General features: G+C 45.1%; 1 protein-coding gene across 2 annotated transcripts in view; it reads right to left on the bottom strand.

The window, feature by feature from the left end:
* Window positions 1-10593, bottom strand: part of LPP (LIM domain containing preferred translocation partner in lipoma) — a 322361-nt gene extending 311768 nt beyond the window's left edge. The window contains exon 1 of one of the 2 annotated variants that reach the window (XM_053985940.1): window positions 10461-10593. The gene's annotated coding sequence lies outside the window, so the exon portion shown is untranslated. Of the gene's footprint in view, window positions 1-8602; window positions 8651-10460 lie in introns of those variants that run through there. The other variant, XM_053985939.1, reaches the window with a different exon arrangement.
* Between the last annotated feature and the right edge of the window lie 15446 nt (window positions 10594-26039).

Raw genomic sequence — 26039 nt, 5'->3', positions numbered from 1 at the left:
GAGCTCTGCTTTTGTAGCTCCTTCTCCCAGGCTACGATGCAGTCCTTAAAATTTTCTCAACTAACTTCCCCAGCCTCCACACACCCCAAGTTCACAGTTCTCCCACACAACAGAGCAAAACACGCCGTGCCAAGCCAGGGAAGGAGGCACACAGGCACTCTGTGAGCTGCCATCCTTTCACCCAGACACTTCAAGGACCTGGGTGGGTTGAGTGCCTTAGAAAGACATGCTCATTTATATTGTTTTAAGTCCACCTGCTGCTCTGGCCACATTCCCAAACCTCAGGTGCAGAGGGAGACACTCAAAGAGGCACTACATGCCATGAGCCCCGTGCTAATTCCTGCAGCAATGCAGTGGTCCAAGGCATCATTCCTAACTTCCAAAATATGCTTCTGCCCCACAGTCCTTTACTTAATGCCACTGCTACAAGTCTGCACCACTCACAATAGGATCTCCTGCTCTGTATAAGGCTGACTCTTCACTGCAGTGAGGCATGCTACAGTAGGAAAGAAGCCTGACATCTCCCTGGTAACTTTAACCCTACTGCACTTCGTTTGTTCCCCATCCATCTGCTTTGGGAACAGGTTAGGATTTGGGTACAGGACAGTGCTAAAACACTTGCTTATCTTCAGGCACACAAGTAACTGCAGAGTTCAGCTGGATTACTCATACACTTGAATTTCAAACTTACTATGCAGAAGGTTCACCAAGACCTCCTTAAATGGCAAAGATGCAATGTCGTGTTTTCCCAGCTCAGCTCTGCATCCCAAGGAACTCGAAAAAGAAATGGATTCTCTGAAAAAGCACCAAAGTGAAACTGTGCTAAGGAAGGCATAATTCTCATTCTCCAAAAAAATAGCCTGCAGGATCAGAAGTAATGAATAAGCTTTAAAAGAAGCTTCAACTGAAGCTTTAAAAGAAGCTTCAACCCTGAAAAATGTTAGTCACACTGTACATGGTAAAACAAGTCACTGAGGAAGCATCTAGCAGATGATGTGAAGTCCTCATTGCTTCTACTCCTTGAAAGATGTTTTTACACATAAATATCCCCTGGACCTTAACCATCTCTGTGGCTCATTTCTGGACCTCCTCACCACCACATTTCAGTTCCAACAGTATTAAGCTGCTCTAGCCTCCAAATGCCAGAGGCAAAGACCAGCTTCCACACTAAGCTAGGTATTTTAATACTCATGCAACCTAAGTACAGGCTTTGTCCCCACTCAAAGATAATGATGATAATGCATAAGAGGCAGGTACAGCAGGAAATATGGGAAAAGATAAGCATAAGTGCAAGGAACAGTTCAGAGTAATCTCTGGAGCTGAGCAGAAAGGATGTTAACTTCAGTCTGTAGTTACAAACAATTCTTCCCAACCATTTCTTTGCTTTATTATCAGTTATGACTGCACGCTTAAGAGAACAACCTTTGTCTAACTCCTTTTTACTCCATGATTTCAGTGTCAAGAGTGATGTGAGACAGCTAGTTTCATGCCTCTCCAAGCCTCAGTGTCCCACCAGTAAAATGGCAAGAATAATTTTCCTTCACATTGGGAAGGCACTACAAAAATCGTTCCTCCAAGTTCCAAAGTGCTCCAATGAAAGAGCAAAGAGTGCTCCAAAAAAGCACAAAAGAAAATTAATAACTCTGCATTCTGTCTCAAATTTGAACAGTACATGGTAAACAAGGCCTGGGGCCACACACTGCACAAAGAGAAAAGCAACTGAATAAGATGCTCATTAAGCATCACCTTCCACTCTGGACACAAAGAGTAGGTGCTCTGGCAATTAAGTGGCTATATCATAAAGCCTGATTGCAGGGGAAGCTGAAATTAAGGTTTTAATGACCTTCATTCTGGCATTTCATAGCTTTGGAGCATTTGGACTTTGTTGAAAGAATGGTGTTTACGTTGCAAAGTTCACAGCATGCAAACAACTACAGGTTTGCAACGTGGCTGCCACAATCACTATCCATTTTTTTCTAGGGATATCCAGATAATAGGCTTGTCTTGGCCACACTAATACCTTGAGGTATCTCTCAAGATTTGCCCAAACCCACGATAAGCAAATCAAGATTTATCTCAAACAACAAGGTGTGTCAAATCCAAGCCAGCCGATGTCCTTCAGCAAAGAGCTTGAACAGGAACTTCACTGACACCCAGGCTAGTGAGGCAGTGATGATGCAGCAGCTGGAGCTACAACCACTTATCAGCTGCTAATTCAATCACTCTCTCAACCCAGACTCTGCTGCCTGCTCTATCTGGGAGACTCCTTGCTTTCATTCATGCCTAAGTGGAGTAATTCAAATCTGTTAAGGTGAGGTAATAAACTGCTGAAACAGAGATCTCCTTAGGGTACGTGCACACAGCACGTTAAAAATGCACATGCACATTACTGACACAGAAACCACCCCAGCTGGAGGACAACCACCACAGCCACTGCAGCAGGACCACCCACAAGTCACCTGTAACAACACCCCAACATTCTCCGTCCAAAAAGCAAACCTCACCAACCTGAATTCCATGCAGCAGTCACACCACTGAAAAAGCCCTACAGGAGGTACTTAAACATAACACAACAGAGCCAAGTTTAAGGGAAGGTTTAAAACTGGACCATTTCTAGCCCACCACAAAGTGCAATCCTACCCACCCCATGGGGCTCCACAAGATCCCTTTTCAAGGCCTGTGGGGCAACCTGTCAATTAAGTCTCCTCTATCCCACCTGCCTTTGCCCAGATGTCTGGGCTGGTCTCACAGCTGAGCAGATAGGTCCTGGTTCCTTGGCAGTATTCCAGCCCCTAGCCCCACAGCCCTGATATAGGCTCCCCATGTGAGAAGAGATCAGGAGCAGAGGGAGAACAGAAGAGAACAGAAGATGACTCCTGCTCCCCACAATGAGATCAAATGACCCAAAAAAAAAAAAAAAAAAAAAAGGAGAGAGTAGTTACAAATTGATGCATAAACAAGACCTGACTGTGCAATTCAGAGCTAACAGGGCAGTTTACTAAATGTTAATTAAATCCTTAGTGTCTGTTACTCCAGTCATGGAGATCAACTTATTTTTAAATTAAATAAGCAGTAAATGCTTAGATGAACTTCTATTAAATTTCACCCAGTGAGCGAAGTATGTGGGGCTTTTAATAGACATTAAACAAGATAGTTATGGCAAGTTAGCTGATACTTTATTACCTAAAGATAATGGCCATATTAAATCTCAACTAACTATTCCACTGGCAGCACAATCATCCAAGGTTTGGCAGAAGTTTTCCTGCTTTGAAGCATCACTGAGCAGCAGGAGCAAGGGGAGGAAGGCAGCCAGGAGCTGAATAGCACCTACTTAGATGGTGCTCATGTACAAAAACTCTCTAAGGCACAAGACAGGACCTCTCCCAGCCAGATCTGCAAACCCCAAGGAGGGCTGATGGGCTATTACCCAGCAACAAAACTGGAATAAGCCAGAGACTCTCTTGCATCCCTCCCTGCCCCCAAACCAACCTAAGTAATTTATGGGTTTGCTGAGGAATCACAGTATTCCAAGGTTCCCTTATGCCATCAAGGGCAACAGAAAACATTCTAACAGCCTGCAACACTCACAAGCTTACAATATTGTCTAAGAAAAGGTTATCAGCAGCCCACAACTCCACCGATGTTTGTTTTCCTTCCCTGAGCATATTGTGATAGTTTGGGAGTTCTTCTGACTCACACGTGTGTGTCACTGTCACCCACAGATCCCAACAACAGATACTGACAGTCTAAAATGACAGAGACTTGCTGACAGTGACTTAAAAAATGATCATTTTTGTGCCAGCTCTTGCAGTTGCTCAGAACCTGATCGAAACCAGCTCTTGGAGATCAAAACAGAATCTCCACTGAGTTGTCTCTACCGATAACCTTAATTGCAATGATTAAGTGTGAGTAACGGGTTTTAGTTTTTTTCAAGTTTGGACTGGAAAACATCACCAGCTCTACATGGCCTGCCATGCCCAGGAGCAGGATTAATGAAAAGAACCAACTCTGTTAAACTCTGTTTCTCAGGAAGACATAAGCTCTCAAAACCTTTAATGTTTTGTGGGGTTTTTTTCTGGTCTGTGGTTTTCGGTTTGATTTGTTGTTTTCTTTTTTCTGTTTGTTTCTATTTTGCAAAACAAAGAGCTTCCTAAATCAGAAAGAGGAAAAAGCTAAGCTCTTCAAACTTTACTGATTCTCTCCTCCAATGCACACATGGACACCAAACACAAGATCTTCCCTCCAATCCCTACTCTGGAACCCTTGTTTGTAAAGTTATTTAAAGTATTTTCCTATGTATAACCCACACTCTTTAAAGGCATTGTTCCTTGTGAATTTGTTCATCAGATAACCCACATCCTTTCATAATTTATGGTTTCCATCTCCTTTGCTCCTTCCTCCGCTGCTCTGGCTGCAATTGCAGTAACCTCTCTAGCTTTTCACAGAACTACGCTGATACGAGAGCGAAGGGAGATGAAGCTACTGGGGTGAAAGACTCGCTGTGGAGGACCTTGTCTTGCAGACAGGAGCATCACTGTCACACTCACATGTGCACACAGCAAACACAAATGCTGAATCACAGACTTCTGCTGGGTCACACGGACTTTGTATTCTTCTTACATTCCTGAAGGTTTCTCTCCATCAAAAACAAAGTACCTAAAAAGCACACACATATCTAAAAAATCATAGAATATCCCTATTTGGAAGGGACCTACTCTTGGCCAGTGTATATTTCTTCATTATCCTGATGCCCTCTTTAAAACCTCTCCATATATTCACAGGGACTTAGCTCCACCTTAGTAGGGCTGCCACAGAGCACACCAGCGCCTGGACAATCAGTTAAAGGTGAAATCCAGCATCTGGGGCCAGCCAGAGCACAGTGTGCAAGTGTTTCTCAAAGCCATGTCAGGGAGAGAAGAGCTTCACAGGAGAAAGGCAGAGCTGTGTGGGTCAGGCTTTCAGAAGCTCGAGGAGCAGCAAAATGCCACTGAGAATGGATTGTTCACACAACCATGATAGGCAGAGCAATAGAGAAACCACTGTGGGCACCCTGAGGGTATTTGTTTCCACAGGCACACAGAAACTGTGTTCTTGGAACAATTTGTCATCCACCCAAGCTACTGCTTTTCTCTATCTGTGTCTATCTAGTGTCAGCCAGAGATGCTTCATGGAAACCTACATGAAACTGTTTATTCTTTCCAATTAGATGTTTATGATACAACGGGCACCACTATGGGCTGGCACAACTCCCAGTGCACCTGACAGTCACACAACCATCCCAACTTCTTTTCAGACTTGGCTAAACTCTTGTTCTCAGCAACATTCTGCATGATAAATGCCACCATTAGTTACACTGAAAAGCACTTAACCCTCTTCATTTTGAATCCACCATTTTCACCTTGGTTTTCATTTTTACAAAGGAACAGACATCCCTTTTCCACAGCACTCACTGTTTCTCTGACACCTTTCTAACATGTGTCCTTTTAATAGGAGTGATCCCATGCTGCTTGTAAAACTCCCTCAAGTTTCCAGCTCCCAGCCATTCTTACTACCCTCTCCAAAACCGTATACACAAAATTTGACTGATCACAAGAGTATTACGTAAGTTTTATAGTAAGGCAGGTGGACACAAGTGATTTTAACAAACAAGGCAACAGCCAGGCTTCAAAACAGGTGTCTCCACTGTGAGCATGAACCCCCACACCATAATTCTTACTAGGAGTTATAATTAAAAATACATACTGATGATAATATATGTAAAAGTAGTCCAACTCCCCTGAAACTGCAACCAACACTATTAGGTAGCTTGCAAAACTCACTAGTCCAGCTCTGGAGCTTCACCCCTGAATATCCTAGAAAAACAAGTGCTTTAGCAAGGGATACACACCTGAATCTGCCATTACACTGCTTGAAAGCTTGAATTACATTGCACCAGTTCCTTGTTGTGCCCATTACCTCGCTAATGCAGCACAGCTGAAGGTGCTTCTCAGCAGAATCCAACTTGGAAATACAATGGGCTCTGCAAATTTCCAGGACACAAGACAGGTAAACTAACAATTCCCAAGATCCGAATATCACTTCTGACTTGCCAGTGTAGAGCCAGGCTTTTGCCCATTTTTCCTGGTTTCACAACTGCACGTCACAAACATCATTCAATACTTCTATTGCCTAAAGCTGGGTGGCTTTCCACCAAATACGAATAAGAGAAAGGATTCACAGAGCTGGAACCCACACTGAGACGGGTATGCTCACCAGCATCCTGCCCTGACATCCTGGCTGATCTCCAAAGATATTCCAAGGTAAAAATCTCACCTCTGTGCAACAGGAATTTGAGTTTCTCTTCCAGCTCGATACCAGCATCTCTGCCCCACCAGTACCAACCACACCAGGCAATCAGGGCTGGCAAGACAGAGTCAGCTGTACAGCGAGAAAAGCAGTAATTCTCACTCACCCAGGCACCATGGAGACTGAACATCAGCAATTCAGAGCAGCTTGGGGCTGCACCTAAAGAAACTTTAATGAGACAATTCTAGCTTTATTTTCCTGGACATGTCTTTCATTTCCACCCAGGAGCTTACCCAGACAGCAAACAAGGGCTGCATGCCACCGACCAGGACTGATGGCAACATGGGACACACACAGCCAATGTCCCACAGCCACACTACACACAGGGTGGGAGTGACTTTTGGGAAGCAGGCATCTCTCTACAGGACCATTACTGATGGCAACTTACTGCTGCTGCTCTGCTGGACCCAGGTGTCCCTGATCTAGCTTCTTTTTTCACACAAGCTGGGCCAGGTGGAAAAAGAAAACCTGAATAAAGCAATTAGAGGAAAACCATCTATGGAACAACCATAACAGGCCTGAAGGGCCCATAAGCAGCACCTGCATCAAAACAAAGTTAAAGGCAGGATTTGACAGAGGCTTGATGACAGGTGGATCTGTGGACACCACCCACACCATGAGCTGCTGATAGCCCATCCCACAGGGAAAAACCCTCCAACAAAGTCTAAATAATTGAAATAGGGGAATAACACAGCTAATAAATTTAAGAGCAATAGGCTGTAAGGTCATAGGGTGGGCAGAGTGAGACAGACCAAGCCAACAAACAGAGAGAAATTTTCAACAATAAATCTTTATCCACAGACACACATATTTCCCAAGGGAAATCACAGAGTATTATTTAGCCTTCTGTAGGCCAATCCTGCTTCAGCAACGGTGGGGATAATTAGAAAGTCCCCACATCCCTAAACTGTCCTGCTGCAAAGCAGGCTGAACTACGCCCAGGACAGCAGCCAACATTTTTCAGCAAGAACACAGCCACATTATTAACATAGAGATGAAATGCTGTGTTCTCTTCTCCAGCTTTGCATGTTCCCATACTTTCCTAATATCCCATTTCGCTAACTGCTTGGTGAGCCAGCACCTGCTGTATCACCCAGCTCCCAGGCACTCTTCACTCTCTCAGCTCTTACCCCGGAAACCATTCCTGGAATGTACAAGCACAAACTCCACAGGTAAGTAAGTTCATGGAAGCAAAGAAATCCTGGAATGTGTCCAAAAACACTTGTGGCTTCTATGTGAGACCTTCCTTTTTTGCATGGGTCAAAACCCCTTTGTGCAGAGGGACCAAGGTATTGCAGATGTGCAGGGAGACACATCAGCAGGTTTTATGGCTCCTGCAGCTCCTTAAACTTTTGTGTACCAATTACCTAGCTAAACAGAAAGAAACAGACAGGAAACTAACCCAAGAACAACACAACTGGGCTAAAAAGTCAATTCTTGCAGGTGTAGGAAAAAAGAAACAAACAAAATATACTCAAAACAAAGCAGGAGAACCCAACTCTCGTTTGTTTCACCGGCAGGGCCAAGCTGCACCTCGAGGTACAGGCGGCAGAGCAATTAGGCAGGAGTTGCTTCATCAACGTCTCCTCGGGAGCACTGCCGGCTTCCCAGCACAGCCCCGGGGCGCGGGGAGTGCTCCTGAGCAATGGCAGGAGTAAGGTTTGCCTACTCAACAGAGCAGAGCAAGAAAGGGGCAGGGAAAAAAAAAAAAAAAAAAAAAAAACTTATAGTAAAAAAAAAGCCGTGGATGACGTCAGGGTGTGGGAAACTTTTCCGTCCTTACCTGGTGGGGAAGGCAGGGCCTCCCCCGGCATATAAAAAGCTGCCGGAGCTTTACTCAACTTATTATTTACTACGAGCCGCGGCCGGGGTCGGCGGGCGGCGGGGCGGGGCTGCGGCAGCCCCCGCCCGGGCCAGGTGCACCTGCGGCACCGGCCCGCCCGCCCGGGGGGCCCGGCCCGGCCCGGCCCGCCGACACCGGCCGGGAGCCGAGCAGCGGGGCCGCCCGGGCACCGGGGAAGCTCCCCCTGCCCCGGACCCGGCGCCGCCCCCGCCCCGCGGCCGAGCCCGCACCGCACCGGGCCGGCCCCTCCGGCGGCCGCGGCGCCCCGGGCGGAGGGAGGAGCCAGGGCGGCCCCCCCGGGCGGCCGGCAGCGCTCCCCGCCCCGGCCGGGGGCTCCAGCTGTGGCACAGCTGCCTCGGCGGGCGGACGGGGGTGGGGGGGAGGAAGGGGGCAAGTTATTATGTGCAACAATACCTCGGGGGAGGAGGCAGCGGAGGCGAGCGCGGCGGCGGCGGCGGGAGGAGGTGGCGAGGGGCGGGCCGGGGGCGGCACCGGGACCGCCCCCCGGGGCCGCCCCGCACCGCCCGCCCCCGGCCCCGCCGCCGGCCCCTTCCTTCCGCCCGGCGGCCCCTTCCGCGCCCCTGCCCCGCGGCGTGCCCCGGGCGGCTCCTCCCGCGCTCCCGGCTCGGGTACCCCCGCGCCGCTCCCGCCGCGTGCCCCGGGCAGCCCCTCCCGCGCTCCGCCCCGCACATCCCTCCCTCCCTCCCTCCGGTCCGTCAGCCTCCCCGCATCCCCCCGGCCGCGGCGCTCCCGCCTCCCGCATCCCTCCGTCCGCGCCCCCTCTCCCGGCCCTTACCTCCCCTGGGGCGCAGGGAGGGGCGGCCGGCGGCCCCGAGCTCGGCGGGACAGCCCCGAAAGAAAAAGCGAAAGCGGCGGTCGCTGCCTCCCGCTCTGCCGGGCTGCCGCGCTCTGCCCGCGGCTGACGTCAAGGGCCCAAATTCCTGCCTTTCCCTGCAGGCAGATTTGTCCATGTAAGGGCTGGGGCCGGGGCCGGGGCCGGGACGGCCGCACGGCGGGAGGGGGCTGCGCTTCGCCGCGGCTGGGGCGGGGGCGGGCGGCAGCGGCTCCCGGTACCTGGCTGGGGGGAACGGGGATGGAGGCGGCCCCGACCCTGTGAGCATCACCTTCCTGCTCTGCATCCCGGAGCCAGAGGAGCCGTAGGCCCAGCAATGCACCCTCTGCCTTGCAGGATCCAACTTTTCATAGGGAAGTTTTGTCCAGGGCTCCTTTTGATTCTTTGGGAGCTTCTCCAACCAACTTTTAATCTGCTTTTCCCCAGCTGGGGCAAAGAACAAGGTGAGGGGAGGTAAAAAAGGTGCAGGGAGTTCTAAAGGAGCTGCCTGTTCACAGATTCAAAACAAGACTTGTCGCGAATACTAAGGAGAGGGGGAGGGAAACTATTTTCTGATTGCTTTCTGTTTGATTGTTTTGTGGCTATTTCTAAGGACTGCAATTATAATAAATTGGGATGTTGAGTGTGATTGTTTTTATAATGGAATGTTACCCTTTAAGTAGCTGTTGGGTATCTGCATCTGCCCTGAAGAGAACGGGAAGACAGAAGGGCTACATTGTGTTCAGGCTGTGGAGGGGAGCCTTGCCGAACCTTACTCATTTGGAAAGAGATTTCTGGATGAGTTTGTAGGCATTTCAAATGTATTTCATTTTTAAAATAAAGGGCTCTGGTGTGTTCTTTCAAGAAGATGTTTGCATCTTATCCCATTACCAGCTTTAATGTCCACAGTCAGTGCTTGACAGCCCCAGGAAGGCAAGATTGCTCATTTGGACACAAAAAAAAGGACAGTCAGTGCCTAAAATACTTAAGCTGCAGCAGAGAATTGTGATTCAACCTCTCTCCACCTTCCCTGGCTGCCAAAACCAGTGTACTTCCCAATCAGAGACCCCAAGAGATTTCACCTCACCCTGGCAGACCCCTTAGAAGGGAAAGCATGGCATTTCCCAAATTTAGTCCTCAGTGCAAACCCCCCCCCCCCCCCCCGGGCTGATTTGATGTCTTGTGCTGGCCCTGTGTACCAGGGGTGTTAAATTCCCCCCAGGAACAGAGGCCTGCCAGGGCCAGATTGTCTCCTTAGAAGCACTGCAGCTAAATCTGCATGAGCAGTCATGGCTGCAGGTGTTTTCTAAGCATTAGGACTATGACTAGAAATACCCCAGCCTTGTCCTAGCCGCCTACCTGGTGTTTAAACCCTGCTGAGATCCTAAACCAAAGCTGAACAGCACATGAGTCACCAGGGCCCAGTGCCATGGGTGTTACCTAGAGAGCCAGCAGTGCTCTGTGAACATGACCTCTTGTGAAAGACATGGGCACGGCTGATTTCCAGATGGAAGAGACTGTAACACCAGCTCAAGCTGAGCAGCCAAAGCCTTTGCCTGAGGCTCTGTACACCCAGGTTCAGTTCCCTCCTGCAGAACCTACAGTTCACCTGTCTCCTTCCAGCTGAGTGCTGGGTTGTGAGCTCATGCTCCTGCATTGCACCCCGAGGATAAGTCACAATGGGATTTTCTTCCACCAGGAGCAGGTGGTCATAACCAGGGGTTTCCTGGCATCCCTGTCAGTCTCAGTGTGGTGGAGCTCTTGACGGTAGAGATAGACACAGGAACTGTTGCCTGTTTTGGTTTTCTTCAAGTTTTCTTGCAGAGCTGCAACAGTCCTTGTGTTGTGTCAACTGGTATCTAGGGGAAGTATATGAACACTAAAAAAACCCCTTTGGCCCAAGATGAGAGACAACTGTTCTTCATTTAGTATTTCAGACAAAACCAGTGGTCAAATATTTTCCTGGTCCCATATCCAACAACTATTGCTTCTTTATCCATCAAGCTTATGAAATTTTCCAGTGCTGTTAACAGAAGATAGAATACTGTGCCCATCCATAGCAGCGTCCTTTAAATGATCCCAAAAGTTTTAAGCTTTGAGCCTCCAGAGCTTGAGATAGTAACTACTACTACCTCCATTTTGCTGGTAGATGAACTGTGACTAATCCTCTGCAGCACAGCAGCAGAAGTTTGATTTGCAGCCCATTACCCTTGTGACATGCTGCCCAGAATGGTCACTGCCTTGTCAAACACAGCATGAATTTTCTGGGTTTTTTTCAGTTTCCTATCATGACCAATATCATACACTTTGGAAATGAAAGTAGAAAATTCAAGGTGTTGAACCTGGCTGTGAAAATCTGCTCTTTGCCTGGAAAGAATCAAAAACACTGGCAAACATACAATCATTCCTTTGGTAATATCTACCGCACCCTGCACCATAGCAGCAAAATGAATTAAACAGCAAAAGACTGAAATGCCTGACATTGCATAGGCCAGTCAGGAGGCAGGAATACAGGAGTCAGCCTGGGCCAGTATTAATTCAAGGAAATTAAGTTTTTTAGTGTTTAAGGTGCATGACTAGGAGATTGGAAACTTGGCTTCTGCTCCTACTTTCCCTGTGTTGTGTGACTTAAACCAGTCAGTTCACCTTCCCATGTCTGGAGGAGCCCTTAGAAGCCCACAGCATGGGGTTTAGAACAGGGAATGACACACCATGGCCTCCTATCAGACCCCATTCTGTGCAAAGTTTCCAGAAGTCAGCAAGTGAAACTTTGCTTTTCAGAGTTTGGGTCTCTCCTTTTCAGTGAGATTTCATATGCAAAAAATCACAAAACAAAAATCTCAGGATAAGAAAGAGCCCTTAGGAAGCCACAGGAATTCCACCTCTCAGGCCATAAAGCAGAAGCAGCACTGCCTAAACTGACAGGGGTTCACCTACCCTGCTCATAAGAATATCTAGAGGATCCATTCCAGAACTTCACAGTTGGATATGTTTGCTTTATCTCTAACCCAAGTCACTTTTTCTGCAAGTCAGCTCTTAATCAGATGAAATTGTGGGGAACTGAGATATTCCCTCACTAGCAACAATTCCAGAACAACAGGAAAGTCACCCACCTGGTGAACTAATTCGTTTGTGGATAAAAGCCAAAGAGGCTGGAAAACACACTAAGCATGTGTTTTTGGGAGAGCTGCCACCTAATTTACAGACAAAGATCAGATGCAATTAGTGTTAGATCAACTGGAGACTCCTCTGCCCCAAACCACAGCACTCCTCACCCGCCTCGCCAGGAGGACGCCTGTTTCCAGCAAGATATGCAGTGTCACACTTGACCCTTCTGTCTCTAAAGGGCATTCTTGGAAGCACATACAAAACCTGAGCTCCCAGCAACAGCATTCCTGTGGCACTGGGGAAGGAATGAGGAAACACCAGCATGGATACTAGGCAGACGGGAGAGAAAAGACTCATCCTACAAGACTGAATTAATTTCCCAATCGGGTGCTTGTTTCTGATGGAGAGATCCACGTGTGTGCTGCCCGGTAGAACGAATCTAGAAACAGCAGTGGGGCTAAGCTTTGTCATTCCCCACTTTGCAGGTGTGTTTGCACCCAGACAGGAATGCAAGACACGGTACTGAACAGGCTTTAGTGAGTCACAGATCTCTGACAGCAATTGAGACTGGGCCAAAACCCCAAGGGAATCTTCACTGGTGAGAAATACAGTCGCCAACTAACTCCCCAATTTTCTGTGAGCATATCAGAGATAGTAACCTCCACCAAACCCTCTCTGGGCACATCTCAGAGTTGCAAGTGGTTCACAAGATGCTCAGTTTTACCTGGCCATCAGTCCTGTCTAATTCCATATAATTTCACTGTTGGCCATGGTGAGTTTGGGGTAGCTCAGGAAAGTATAAACTTTCCTGCAAACATTTTAGGCTCCGCTCCCTGCTCTGCTTCATCTACACTCTAGACCATGGTAGCCTGTGCCTCAGGAATGGTAAAGTTTTGTAAAACTGCTGTATTCCAGTGCTGAGAAGTACAGCTGAGCAATGTGCTAGTGTAGCATACTTCATTTTAAGGACATGCTTAAATCCAATTTGAGCCCAGAGAGATTTCAGTTTAGATTTAAGTGTACCATTGAAAAGGGTGGATTTAAGGATTGCAGTGTTTTGCTAGACTGTATCTTTGGTTAATGAGGAAGGGGACTTGCTAGTGCCTAGAAGAAAGAACTGCCTCAAGCATTTTGTAACATCCAAACCATTACTAGCACTACTCCTTACTTCTAATGAATTTTGATGACATTAACACAAAGAATTGGTAAAGAAGTTGATAATTTCATTTACAATCCTCACTCTCTGGGTGTCAGTTTAATGGGGGGAAAAAAGCAAACTTCTAGTACCTCTTCAGAATGATGTGTAATAATTAAAGCAGAAGCCACTAGACTTTGTATTTTATACCATCCAGTATCTTGCACAGTATCTCACTAATGGTAAATGTCTCACATCCAGATTTGAGCACAGAAATCATGAATGCTTTGCTTTACAGGAAGAGAATCAGTTAAATACTTTATGGAGCCTACACTGAATAAACAAAGTACCCCAGTCTTAAAAGAAATACTTGTGGTAACAAAATATTTTGGGGGACGTTTTTCCATGGGCTCTGACCTCCCTGTTGAGAATCAAAGTGAAAATATTGAATGTACTAAGCAGATGTCTTCTCCTAGTGACAGCAAGATGAGCAAAGACAGCTGGTTAGAAGAACAACAACAACAAAAACACATCATTCCTGCTTCAGCTCCAAAAAATCTTGGACTTGTTGTCATGGAAGAAAGCTATATATGTAAGAAGCCAAGACAAAGACAAATATTGAATCTGGTAGCATTTTAGTGAATGTGCTGGAAATAACTTAAGTAGGAAGAAAAACTGGATGCACTCCATTGTTTATTAAAAGAATGCCTCTTCTTATTTCCACAGGGACCTATAGCCTATATAGGCATTAACACATTTGCAAGATACATATTTTAAATATGCTTCTTCATGTGTCAATCTTAAGGACTCTTCTGCTAAAGTAAATAGAGTTACAGCACATAGAAATGTATACAGCCACAAAATATTATCTCTGTTAGCTAAAAATGCCAACTGTGGATTTTGTCTGTAACTCCTTCAATCAGAGAACATGGGTGTATTGTAGAGACACCTAGAGAGATCTTAAGTATTAGGAAGGGAGAAGATGAGAAAATTAGACTCCCTTGGTGAAACACAGGATAAATAATTCACAATGAACAAAGGAAAAGAAAAAGGAAACCAAAATTAAAAAATGAAGAGCTCTTCTGGATGAAAATCAGTCTGAGCTGCATTGAACAGATCCAAGAGGAATTTTTTTGGCAAGACTGCAGAATAAGCCAGTGACCCTCTGACCACCCTGCTCAGAGGTAGCACATTCTCTCTTGATAGTTTTCATCTGAACAAAACTTGATTTCTGTGCTTGACCCCTGGACATTTCCATTTCCCTTTCTGAGTCTTTGAGCTGACTTAAGTGAAGAACAGGATTGATGAGAAGAGTTTAAGAAATCAAAAGCTGTGCAGTTGGTAATGGCAAAGACAAGTAACTTGAGGTGGATGTTCCCAGTAACTTGAAGTGGATGTTGGGCTATTAGGTAGCCCAAATCCCATGGTGCCATCAGACAGTGCCCTATGCAACATCAAAACTCTGGATTTGCTGGCTCAGGAGGTGTCCTGCGTGGAGTGCTTCAAAACACCTACAGAGGTCCTAAATGATTTAAAGCTTTGAAGAAGCACGAGGTTACTCTGGTTTATACTAAAGATATATACAAAGAAAATTATGTAAAGAAAAGTATTTCATTTGGAAAACAACTGCCTTGAGAATTGAGAGCTGTGACCAATCTGACATACCAGCTTGTAAACAGAGGACAATGAGGTCAAAAGGCGAGGACATGGCTGCTGGGTCTCCAGTTTCTGGCTGCCAGCTTTGCCCTTTCTCCACCAGCTGATTAGGCAGTAATAGTTTTCAAAAGCAAATTGTTTTATTTAAATAATTTTCTATACAGAAAACCAGGGTTAAGTATGCAGCTCTGTAATAGAACAGATGTGGGACTTGGGGAAAATTGAAGCTTGAACTGAACTGGAAAAGCTTCCACTTTTGCCAATATCTTGGAGAGTCTGGAATCTTTCTCATTTGTACTGTGACAAAAACAGAACTTCAACATTTTGGAGGACTTTCTTCCTTGTAACAAAGAACAAAAAGCATGCAGTGAAAAACAAATCACAGAGCCAGAAGTGACTGAGAATCAGTTTGCCTGTTTTAATTCCCCACCTTGCTAGCCTCAGCTCCAAGACCTGACCTACAGACTCCCAGCCAGCCCAGGAATAACCATGCCACAATGAAGGGCCATATCAGCCAGAAATTCCATGCTGACTCCAAGAAAACATTTCCTAGAGTATCTTGCTACAATGGATACACTCCCACACTCATGACATGAAAGGAATTGTGTCTGACAAATAAACATTTCTTAATGAGAAACATTAGTCCAACATGTTTCTCCCCAGTATCTGAAGCTTTGTGCCTCAGTGCACCATCAATAAAAGGAGACAACAGCCCTTCCCTAGGATCTGGGAGATCACTCTGGGCTATGAAAGTGATGGACTCCTTACCTCCATTAGTTACCCTCAGAACTCCGTATACCTTATAGCACACAAGTATGGACTGACTCAAGAATTTCTATAGACTCATTTCAACCCATGTTTGACCTTGACCAAGAGTGTCTCTGCCCACAGGCTGCTCCATTTGCTCCATCCCACTTTGGAACACAGAGGTAATGCAGGGCACCTCAGTATCCCTGAGCTCAGCCATCCCTGAATGCGCATTTCCTCACACCATCAAAAATTTGGATCACCAAGGAGACAGCCCAGCCCTGCTGCCAGTGAGGTGACAGATCCCTGGCACCGGAGCTGGACTCAAACTGCTCATGAGCTGCTTGTGGCTGGAGAGGAATGTCTGCAGAGAGCTAAACCAGATTGCTCATAGATCTCTTCCAAATTGTCTCTAATCTTTTGGACAATTTGAGAGTAAATATGTGCTGGAAGCACCATCTTTCCTTCAAAGTAATAACTTGAGAACACTGGGTTTGTGGCTGCACTGGAGAAACCTTAGGATCTCGCTGGTGCCTTGGCAAATCCTTAAGATGTCAGTCACCTATGTGTATTCTGTCCCCTCTCTCAGAACACTTCAAGTATCTGTTTGATGCTACAGACACCCCACAGCCACCACAGCTCCAGGAATGTGGTAAGGTTCCTTAGCAAGGGCTGGCTGAGGTTGTGAATCTGAAGCAATATGCTTACAAATACAAGATCTGCACAGAGCTTTTAGAGATAGTCAAATGGCTCCAAAGCTTCAGGAAAGCTGACATTTTGGTGCCACCTTTGTTTCTTAGTCCCACACCTACTACAGGGAAAAGAGGAAAAACAATTCAAATAGTATTTGCGTTACCCTGTCTACATTTCAGCCACAAGGTTCTAGCATTTTCAGAACTTCTGCAGGCCCATCTCACCTGTTCAACATCTCACCTCTCCCAGCCATAGACTGAAAAATGCCACCTTTCTCCACTATTAAATCAAAATCTGTCTACACCCATGTGTCAGCTGTTTACCACCCTCTGTTTCCTCCCTTTGGGCAGCTGATAAGGGATAATGACCTATATCCTTGAAGCATTTGTTTTATTTAGCGTTACAGAGAAGGAGGGCTTAAGGCAACAAGCAACCTAATTACATAACCTTTCCCACCCTATCTTATTACAGAGGGATCAGCTTGCAACTTCACCTGTGGAAACACAGCAGCTCAACTCTTTGAATGTCCATGACTTCATCTGGGTTCTTTCCCACTCTGCTTTTGTCCTAAGCAGAATGGATCCGATGTCTTTCAGTTAAGATCTTTCACTCATTCTTTACATTCTCTTTACATTCAGGTAGGAACAACAACCTATTCAGCCTTGCTTCAGCCACCTCAGTGTTACCCACAGATTCCTAGATGATGTGGCCATGCCACCCAAATGGTAGGAAGGCCCTGATGGAGAAGCTGAGTATCACAAGGCAGCGTTTGAGAGCGCCCAGACTCTGTCCCCAGCACCCAGAGCATTGCACTGGTTAATGCTGTTGGTGTTGAGCACCAACTGCAGGCTCTGCACAGGGATTTGGGACTGGTACACACCCTGCATCAAGCCTCACCCCACAATGAGCAGGCAGGCAAATGAGAAAATTGGGCCCTGGCCCCTTCCTGTGATTAGGTCATTATAATGGGTAAATATTTTCCTAGATAGACAGCTGAGATAAAGAACTCCTGATGTCTGAAATGGAGTTTGAACAAAACTTGGGAGGACTATCCCTACCTTATAATTCTTTATAATGTGATTTTACCAAATAAATGCCTTTTTTCCCCAAAGTACCCAGGGAAATTTTTCATTGAATAGCAAGAACAGCATCTAGTCTACAGCCAAACTGTTCACCAGAAAATATATAGAATGGATTTAGTGACACGTACCAAGGGTTATTCCCAGAGGACATTACAGCTCTACACCATTCAGTCTAAATATTTACTGAGGAGTACAGAAAAGTGAATGGTAGAGGCAGAATCCCAGAGATTGGCTTAGAGGAATCTGTTTAATAAAAGCCTGTTTCTGTAGAGAAAAATGATTGTGATTGTTTTTTAATGAAAATCAGTTTTCTCGTGCTATAGCAAATACTGATTATTCAATCTCCATCCCTCTACTCTGCATTATTCATGATTTTGTGGCCTCTGCTCTATCCTCTCCCTTGGTATTCCAATCTCACCCTGAGTTTTCTCAAGGTTTGGGAGTATCAGATAAACTGGTTTATAAGGTAGTGTTTGAGGAAAAAGTCTCGCTTAAATCTCACATAATATCCAAGAATGTTCTCCGGTATTTGACCTCTTTGTGGATGAAACAATACTCTTCAGACACAATAACCTTGGTGTTTCAAAGCTGTAACCAGCACCTGTGGAGTTTTCAGACAAATAGGCTCAGTGTTCCTTGGTGCAGTCTTCCTCACTGCTCCCACATTTAATTGCTTTGTAATTATACTTGTAAAACCTGCAATGGGATTACACATGGGGAAAGAAAAATAATTTTTAAAATCACATTTCAGAATAGGAGGGGATTTATTTGAGCTGCAAGACAAAGAAAAACCCACCTTTCTTTCTTTCTTTCTTTGTTGTTGTCTTTGGAGGGCAGCCATCAGAGTTTCCTTGTCAGTAATACGGGGATTTGTAAATAGAACAAAGAGCTTCCTCACACCAAGGCACATTATATAACCCAGCACCGTCACTGTGTGTCTTCACAGGCAGTTCCCTTGAACTTTGCATCTCTCTTCTCCTGAGAACAGTTTTCCATGCCAGCTTTAACAGATGTGGTTTCCTTTAGGAAAGGTTTTCTGTTAGGGTCATTCTGACTTTCCTTTCAGAGTTTTCCAGCCTCATGTGCTCTTTGCTCAAGGGATTACTATGGTGGACACTAACTCCATGTGCTACTGTTAAGCTTCTCCTCACCTGCTGGCTGAGCTGAATGAGTGCTGAAATCTCTGTTCCACAGAAAAATCTGACATTTCATGTTTTCCTGAATCAGACCGGAAAGTTGCAATTTCCTGTGAACCCAAATTCTGAGAAACATTTCAGAAAGCGCAAAATGGCCCCAGCACAGCCTTTTGTTTGGGTGTTGTCTACAGGTTTTTATGAGACTTAAGCTGGCTTTAAACCCATCATGTTCCAAGTGATCCCAAATGCAACCAGGCAGCACCCACTGTTCCCAAAGTCACTCAGGGAGCTGCGGTGTCTGCTGAGGGTGCTTTGCAAGAGGGAGGTGACATGGAGCCAGATGTGGTTTTCTCTTACCCCATGCATTATTCTAGTATTGCCACTCTTCAGTTCCACCAGTGCACTCACAGACTTCAAGCTTACAAGCATTTTAATTCTTTTTTTCCAGGCTCCTTGAAAACAAAGGCTTTTATAGTATATCTCTGATGATATAACTCAATAGCTTGTACAGCCCTGGCATGGTACTTGTATTGAATATTGAGTGCATATTCCATGGCACTATTTTAAAAGTGTGCAGCTTTAAGACATTTTAACTAAATCAGTGCACAAGGCCATGCAGACCCTCTTATTTTATTATCAATAGAGCTGGTTTTTCATCTCTGGTTGGTTAGAAGAGTTTTGTAAATGAACAAGGATAAGACATCCTACAGCTGATGTAGATCACCAAATGCAAAAGTTCACACTGGTTAAACTAGGGTGATATCAGCTTGTGTGAAGGCAGCTTTGAAGCTGCAAAAGCATAGTGGGAAAAGCAGCCCTGCTCTATGAACAAGTGAGAAAAAACAAACAAAGAAAACAGTGGAGCAAAAGCTTCTGCTAGCTGGTCTTCATGGAAAATGAAGATTAAAAAAAAAAAAAGAAAGAAAGAAAAAAGGAAGAAAAAAAGAAAGAAAAAAGGAAGACAAAAAGAAAGAAAAAAAGAGGTGGAGGAAGGAACAGAAGCATACTTCAAGACCAAATTCTCATCAGACTAAAAATCAGTGTAACTCCCACATTGCAACACTTTGCAGGTCTAATAGACACAAAGCTGTTCCTTCACCCAAAAGCCAAAGATAAAAGTCACGGAAACCCATCATGCCAATTCTGTGGCTGATTTCCGGAGCAGAATCTCTTTAAATGTCAATGTTCCCTTTGTTCTGTGCACCCTTTATAATGAGTCTATCATCTGTTTGGTAAAAGATCCAGTGAAATATGTAATAAGGTTATCTCACCATCTCTCTCTATTGTAAAGCCATATCTCCTCTTCCACTCATTAATTATTGTCTTCCATTTCCTGTGTCAGATGTGAATCAGAAAATAGGGACTCAAGGCTTGCAAGCTTAGCAACTTACCATATATTAGCTGAGCTGTGGTAACTCTCCACGTGCTCCCTCTTAGCCCATAATAAACAGAGCCAGTGTGACTTTGCTGTACACAGGCCTACAGTTGATGCAGTTTGGATTAACCTCCTTTTATTGTCAGCTAAGTGGTCATGACAGTGACAGTGGCCATGGCTCAGCTGATGTTCAGTCCTCATATTGCAAGACTTTGTCTTTAAATCCTGGGAGCAGAGCTCTACCAATATAACTATCTGGAAAGCTATGATGATTTATGTGCTGTCAACATACGCTAAAAAAAAAAGGACAGAAAAGCAGCACAATTACATGATTATCAGCCAATGCCCCTCGGTTTGCAGTTTTTCTAGCATGAACTGCTCAAACTTTGGATCAAGAAGTGAAGCAATCTGTTTCTCAAGTGCAAACAGGGAAAAGGTATATGAGTCTTCTAGCAATTTCAGGCAAATATATCACAGAAGCAGCATGCTTAGCCTTTTTACTGTGCATCTGTCTGAGGTTTCCAGTAAGATTTCCCTGATATATAGTAAGAGTCAAAACTCTAATCTCTTTTAGCTCTTTTTTATTGTCTCTGCAGCACTAACTTTGAAAAATGGCCTTGTCCCCAAAGAACTGCACACAGTCCGTGTAGGGAAGCTGTTAAAATAAATGCTTTACGTAAAAAATATTGCAGACGAACTCAGCTCTGAGGGTTTTAGAGCTACAACATACAGATATAAACCAGAGCAGCTAAGTATGAATGCAGGTCATACTCCAGTAGAGAAGAAGGGAAGTCCCCTGTCTGACAGTTGTTGCACACAGTCTCTGAAAAAACAATTCCTTCTCTTCTTTCTCAGGGCTGCAGCGTCTTAATAAATGACTATTCTCATGTTAATGTCCTTCTGCCTTCCTCCTCACTGACCTCAATACACCATGCTGTGAAAAATGCATATTATATGATTGGCTCTTTGCAAATAGTAAAATGAATACTGTATGTGTTATGTTGGAAAGTTATGATGTATTAATCTCTTTTAAGTAGTGTGGTAAATATGGTTTTTAGGCTATAGCTTTAACTTTTTTTAAAATTTTAGAAGTTTAATAGTAATGGTCATCTTATGAGCACCCCTCCCAGGAAATAACATGGGCTCAGAAAAATTTACTGTACAGTAACACAGCAGTATTCTATGGGAGTGCTCCCACAGCAGATGGAACAATAATTCATACTGTGTGTTCAAACAAAGGAGCAACTTGCACTTCACTCCTGGAGCTCCAAAAAAGCTGCAAAATTTATTTCCCCCTGTAACTAACAGGTACAGGATGATTCTGCCTGCTGTACTCTTCTAGAGGCCTGGACTGAGAGAATATTTCTTAAAACACCCCTGGAAGTGTCCAAGGCCGGGTTGGATGGGGCCCTGTGCAGCCTGGCCTAGTGGGTGGTACCCTTGCACATGAAGAGGGGTTTGTAGCTAGATGAACTTTAAGGTCCCTTCCAACCCAAACTATTCTATGATTCTGTGAAAGAATCGCACACATGGAGTGCTAACTCTCCTCTCCCCCAAAGAAACAAAAGCTGTTTCCTATTTTGGAAAAAAAAAAAAAAAAAAAAGAAGAAAACAATCAAATGGAAAGAATCTGAAATACTCATATAATGGTTGACTTACAAGAGGCAATGTAAAGAGGAGCTTTATGTTAGAAGAAACTCGGCCACATGAAAACTAAAATATTGGGCCACTACCCCCAAGTCTGATCTTAAACAGTCCCTGAGTCTCTAAACACAACTGTAAAAACATCCCATGCTGCACCTCAATGTGTCATTCTGTACAACAGGGCCAGGTTTTCTTCCTGGAAAACCAGGTCCAGAGGCCAGGAGGTTCTTGTTGTATTTGCACATACTAGTCCCTTTTGTTGGGGGATTTAGGTCACAGGAGTGAAGGAAAGGCAGCTCTGAATCACCTGGCTCTTGCACGTGTTGTGCAAAGATTTCTGAACTCAACCTCCTTTCAAGACACACCCTTTGTTTGTTACTTTCTCTTAGGGCTTTTTCGCAACCCCATCCACTGCCAACACAAACAAGGTTGCAACATCTCCCTCCAGTCTGTCTTCCTCTGCTCTGCTCTAAATGTCAACCAGCCACATAGCACTGCTCACTTGCTTAACTGGGCAAAATACCTGCTGTGGCAGCCCTGTGCCTTGACTGCCTCCGGGAGAAAGTTTCTTGGGAATGGTAAGTGACAGAACCTGCAAGTCGGTCTTAGTCACGTTGATACCAGATACCAAGAGTCTTGCGCAGGTAGAACACGCGGTTGGCTTTGCTGAGCAGCCATCAAGCATCTGTAAGGCACAAGGAGAGGCTAAGAAGAGTAATTATCAGGGATCACAGTGGCTACTAGAAGTTGTTTCTGCAGCTGTGGTGCTTTCTACTTCTCTGCAGCGTGTACCCTGTGCATAGAGAGCAGGGGAGAGAGGTTGCTGCTGTTTGAATGTCATTTATCGGTGCAAAACAAACTGTGGGACCTAGTTCCACTCCTAATATTTGGGATGACTAGAGTAGATCCCTTCTTACTAAAGGGGCACGACAACAAGCACACTGTGAGTAAGCAGGCAGAAAACACAGGCATTCTGGAGACCCTCTTAATTCCCAAATCTTGTCCACAGTAGAAAGTAGATATATATGTCCACTGATCAGAGGATATCTGGCAAGTCCAGGAAAATGGAGCGTGCATAGTGCCTACACTCAGCCATTACAGCACAGCTGCCCAAGGACTCCCCACAGATGGTGGAATACAGGTCTGCCTCTGTCCGTGTTTTTTGCATGGCCTCCTGCTTGCTCAGATAGAGCTGCTCTGTGCGTGGGATGGGACAGCATCCTGTTCTCCTCCTGCCTGGTGGGCGCACTCGGGGCTGGACTGTCATTAGCCCCCGAGCCCCTGCCCAGCGTGGCACGCCAGGAGCTGGGCTGTGGGCGGTGCTGCTCACCGGCTGGAGGCGGCTGCTTTTATCAGCAGCCTTCATCAGGGGGATTTTTTCTTAGTTCATTCCCAAGCTTCCTTCAGCCTTGGATTTGCATAAGATCCTGGGTTAGGACTAATCTGATCCCAGGTTGGGAACATTGCATCAGGCCCAGCGAATCCTCCATGCCAAACTGTCTCTGGTCTCTGGGTGTGTTGGCACTGGAAAACAAAACTGTGCAGGGACAAATGGTGGCTTGAATTTTCCTTAGTAATAGGAGGTGCCTGGCTTTGTATCTCATTTAAATTCCTGTGCTATGTGGCAACTCCCAGTCAAGTTTCAATTTGTTTACAGCCCTTGTAGCCAGGTGCTTTCCATGTTCACTCCAGGTTGCTGAAATAAGAAGCATGTCCAGCCTCAAGGGTTAATAAGAGCACATTGTCCTTGGTGGCAGGAGGGAGCACCTTGCCTTATCTATGCATTCCCTGGCAAGCAACAGTGGTGGAGAAAGAGACATGTCTCATTGCCCAGGTAAGAGTATGAATTCAAGTCTCAGAATGTGAATAAATATGTGGCCATTCAGTTGGAGGAGTTACAGGTGGCAGGTTGCAAGTGTAACCATGGCACCTCCTGAAGGGTTGTTCACTGTGGGCATATGGCCGATTGGCTTTTCCAGGTCCCATTGGATTAAATTCATGAACATACTTGGGAAAGTGGGGGTTTCTCTTAAGGTTTTCACTTGACAGAAGAGTTGAGGATTAGCAGTGCCAAGTGTCTGATATAGCAATCACCATCTGTCTTGCTCACCTTTCCATCACTGCTTTATGGCCAAGAAGATGGCCTGAGCTCTTTATTTACTGCCAGATTCACTTGCTTCAAGAACAATTTGGCATCCTGCATCCTGACCTGGAGCTGTTTTTTTTTGTTTTTTTTTTTATAAAATATAGACACAGGCATGTCCTATTGTAGGAGGTACTATGAACATGGGGCTGTGATTGACACTGGGGTACAGACTGCCCATGCTCCCAGATCCCTCAAGACAGTGCTGACCTACTGTAACACAGTGATTATCTCACTGCAATATTTAAAAATATATACTTCCTGCTAAAAATGGTGTGCTTCACTCAATCTAGATCTGTCTCTGTCATTTCATTGTCCAGTCCCTGGCAAGCCAAATCATTCTACAATCTCTGAAACTGAAGACACAAAATCACCAATGGAACAGTGCTGATTGGATCAGAGGTGCAAAGAAATAAGCTCTCCACTCCATGAGCCATCCTCCAGCTCACAGCTGGTACAAGTGGGTACGTCCTTGGCAGTTCAATCACTACTATCCCATTGGCTGGAAATGTTGTTTTTTCTGATATTAGAGTATACATAGGCTCAGCCCAGATGCCAATGATGAAACTAAATGTGCAGTTGTAATGATGTAAAAAAAAATCCAGTGCTTTGTTTTATTTGAGCAATGCTCAAAAGTCAAGATATCCTGCTTAGAGCATTAAAAAGTACCCTGTACTTTGTCGATTGACAAGTAACAAAGTGGCTCTGCCTCATACCAGAATGTCTATTCCCTAACATCAGTTTCACTGGAATAATAGGAAAAGAAAAACAATTGGGGTTTTTTGTTGGTTTTTTTAAAAGTTTACATTTTACTCTTAAGTCCAGAAATATTTTGGTTCTGGTAGGAACCAAAGATTGCTACTAAGATTGGCTTTCTGCACAGGCCTTCAGGGGATTTTACTCCATTGAGAAGTTTTCTGTTTTGTTTGGGGATGTTTTTGTCCTGGTGACAATTTTGGGTCATGCCAAACCTCCACGTGAACATCTCAGTTACAGAGCTGCAGCCCCGCCTTTCTCACAGAAACACCGAGAGCATTTCTCCCCCATCACAGACAAAGAGAGCGAGCTCTTTGCCCAGAATAACAGAGGCTTTCCTGGTAGCACATACCTATTCCTGTAGTCACCCAAAGGAGAGGACATGTTGGTGACAAGTCTTTTCCTTTTTTTTTTTTTTTGTTCTTTCCGTAGGGACGAATATTAATATTCCTACCCTAATTCTGATTGGGCATTTCTATTTGTTTGGTGGTTTGGTTTTTTGTTGGTTTGGTTTTTTTGGGTTTTTTTTGTTTTTTTTTTTTGGTTGGTTGGTTGGCTGGTTGGTTTTTTGGCATTTTGCTGTTCCCTTTCCTGCAAAGCTGGCTCATGAAGCTGTGTCCCAAATTGTCTGCAGTGTGGCTTTGCAGTGTTGTGGACAGTGAGCTGGCCCAGGTAGCTGCCCCATACCACACAGCCTTGTACCACTGAGCAAGAGAATTCAATGAAGAGAAGAGTCTGAAAGTTTGACAGCTGTAGGAAAATGACTGTATATGATGATTAATAAATAGAGAATATTTATGAATGCCTTCTCTCTGAGAATCAGGCTAATAGTAATTATACTTTTCTAAATCCTATCTATAAAGTCATCTACATTTAGGTAAACAGTCATAGAGATTTTTCTGTTGGCATAAACACACGGCAGAGTCCCAGCTCTCAATCTTTACTTCAGACTCCTGGATGCCAACCTTCCTTCTCCATGAGGACAAAAAGAGAAACTGGCTCCAGAAAATATAGTCAATGTTTACATTTTATTGAACCACTAGACATTGCTGTTGGCCACATCATGAAAACAGGGCAGCAAAGAGAGCCTTTCATTTGCCTGTGCTTGGCAGAAAGTATCGTTCTTTGGTTACTCAGCTGAAGTTGACAAGTTGCCCAGTATTTTTATTATCAGGTTGTCAGCTCAATCTCACTACTGCCCTCTTAATTTATTATTTTGTATTTCAAAATCACAGGTATGACTCATTGCACAGCCAGAGGTTATAATGAAGTATCCCACTCATCCTTTAGCTCACCCTTTGTTCAAGACAATGCAGATTGCGGAAGGTTTCTGAGGAGGTAAGAGGATTGCAAAAGAGTCGAAGACTCCTCTTTTATCTAACCTATGTGTGGGCAGTGAAACTGCCTGATATGAAACCAGCTGGGTGCAAAGGTGGGCATGGAGGTTCATTTGTCATTGTGTCGAGGGTTGAAACTCAGAAGATACAGCAGCTGTCATTACAGATAGGCACCCAAACTTAAATCACCTCACCCTGAGGGTGAGT

Source organism: Vidua macroura, chromosome 10 (genome assembly GCF_024509145.1).
Source record: "Vidua macroura isolate BioBank_ID:100142 chromosome 10, ASM2450914v1, whole genome shotgun sequence".
NCBI lineage: Eukaryota > Metazoa > Chordata > Aves > Passeriformes > Viduidae > Vidua > Vidua macroura.
Note: the sequence above shows the minus strand (reverse complement) of the source record. Positions and strands in the feature narration are given on the sequence as shown.